This window comes from Bison bison, unplaced genomic scaffold (assembly GCF_000754665.1).
Source record: "Bison bison bison isolate TAMUID 2011002044 unplaced genomic scaffold, Bison_UMD1.0 scf7180017864289, whole genome shotgun sequence".
NCBI classification, from domain to species: Eukaryota; Metazoa; Chordata; class Mammalia; order Artiodactyla; family Bovidae; genus Bison; species Bison bison.
Window position 1 is genome coordinate 4,364,859 of NW_011494861.1, and position 2,456 is coordinate 4,367,314.

A 2,456-nucleotide genomic window follows, 5' to 3' on the forward strand; every position below is an offset into this window, starting at 1 on the left:
AAGGAAATCAGTCCTGAATATTAATTGGAAGGACTGATGCTGAAGCTGAAACTCCAATACTCTGGCCACCTGATGTGAAGAACTGACTCACTGGAAAAGGCCCTGATGCTGGGAAAGACTGAAGGCAGGAGGAGAAGGGGACGACAGAGGATGAGATGGTTGGATGGCATCACTGGCTCGACAGACATGAGTTTGATCAAGCTCTGGTAGTTGGTAAAGGACAGGGAAGCCTGGCATGCTGTAGCCCACGGGACTGCAGAGTTGGACACAACTAATTAACCAACCTCAACCACAGAGTGGGAAAACAAGTCAATAAGAAGCACAAAAGTAGACAATCCATACAAAGCACCTGGCACAATGCTTGGCATATAGTAAGTGTCCAAAAACTGTTAGCCACTATCATTATTAAACCAAGAGCATCATGAATAAAGTGGCGTTTCTTGCTTGTCTCTTGGAACTGCTGGGAAACCAAATGACTTCGCACAGCAGGAAAAAATGCCAAGGAACAGCTCACTGACAACTTCATGACCTTCCAGTCATACTGATGAAAAATCAAAGGGCTATCGAGCTGAGAGGGCTTCCCAGGTGGCTCAGCAGTAGAGAATCTGCCTGCCAGTGCAGGAGACGTGGGTTCAATCCCTGGGTCAGGAAGATCCCCGCGAGAAGGAAATGGCAACCCACTCCAGTATTCTTGCCTAGGAAATCCCATGGACAGAGGAACCTGCTGAACTACAGTCCACGGGGTCACAATAAGTTGGACATGACTTAGCAACTAAGCAGCAACAGCAGCATAAACCTAAGATGGTTAAAAAAGTCTCCACCCCAGCCCATAAGGGGTTTATAATCCAGGCCAAAGAATACAGCAATAGAGTAATCCTCTAACTCTGCAGCCCTGGGACTTTCACTAACTATTCAGGGCCTTTTCTCCAGCTGCAAGATGGGGAGCATTCACCTTGTTTTAATGTCTGGCCAAAAGAAAAAAAACCCAGATGGTGGCTGTGAAAATACTTTGGGAGGTAAAGGTGGTAAGGTCTCCTAGACAAAGAGCCACCCAGCTCCCATTTCAGGGCAACAGAACGCAAAACCAGACTTCCTGCTCTGCCTGTGGGTTAGGGACTGGGAGAATCCATGGTGAAATCTGGCAACAAGCAATGACATTTTGCCTTGTTCAAATTCCATCAATAAAATGAGAAGTGGGTAGGGACTTTCCTGGTGGCCCAGTGGCTAAGACTCCACACTCCCAATGCAGAAGGCCACAGTTCCATCTCTGGTCAGGGAACTAGATCCCACATGCCATGACTAAAGATCCAGCATGCTTCAACTAAGACCTGATGCAGTCAAATAAATATTTTTTTAAGAAAATGAGAAGTGGATTGGCCACAGATGACCAAAGGTGCCTCTTGGTTTCCCTTTGCCCAGATTTGACGGTTTCCCCTTTAAAGAGCCTAAAACCATCCCACAAGCCTAAAACCATCCCACAATAGTAAATTTTATTAGTCTTCGAATAAAATAACTTGAATGCCTGCCTGGAGTGTTTATCTGCTGAGCAGCTATGTACTTCAAAGAAAGAGTTACATTAAAAAACATTGCCTAAAAGTGAGCTCTGTTCATGCCAAACACTGAGCATTTTCCTCTCAGGTGCTCCTAAAACTTGCGAGAAGATTAGCCTCCTAAACTCAAACACTCTATCCATCACTATAGAGTATGTACTAACTAATGTGTCTTGACTCTTTTGTGACCCCATGGACAGTAGCCCACCAAGTTCCTCTGTCCATGGGACTTCCTAGGCAAGAATACTGGAGTGGGTTGCCATTTCCACCTTCAGGGGATCTTCCCCACCCAGGGATCAAACCCTGTGTCTCCTGCACTGGCAGGCGGATTCATCACCACTGAGCCACCTGGGAAGCCCCAATTAGTGTATAACATAGTTTAAAATACAACCAGTCTTTGAAGGTTTCCTGTTTTGACTACCCTTCAGGAGCCACAGGCCTGCCTGGGGACAGTGGGGTGGGTGGGCAAGGAATTTCAGGTTATGACTTCTCCAGAAGTTCTCACTTCCGTTTAAACACTCAAATTTGAGTGAGCTGATTTTCAAAGACCCAGACAGGTCTGCTTCTGGAAAACCATTCATTGGATGGATGCATTTGAAACGCTGATGGAAACCTAGGCTCTAGTGCCAAAGAGTAAGCAGATCCCCAAGGGAAGTGGGGGGCGGGGGAGCCTCCAATTCCTCCTCTCACTGAACTGAATTCCAGAAAGTCCAGGAAAAGGAGACGCCGCTGGCCCCTCCGGACCAGCCTCGACGGGGCCTGGCTGCCTCCAGCCAACCCGCCACCACGCAGCACTGCCGCGCCAAGGCATCTGCGGAGCAGGAAGTGAATAATTTATTTTGCGGAAGGAACGCGGGGAAGGAAATTGGGGAGGGTGGGTGGTGGCTGGGGGGGCTCTTCCCCATC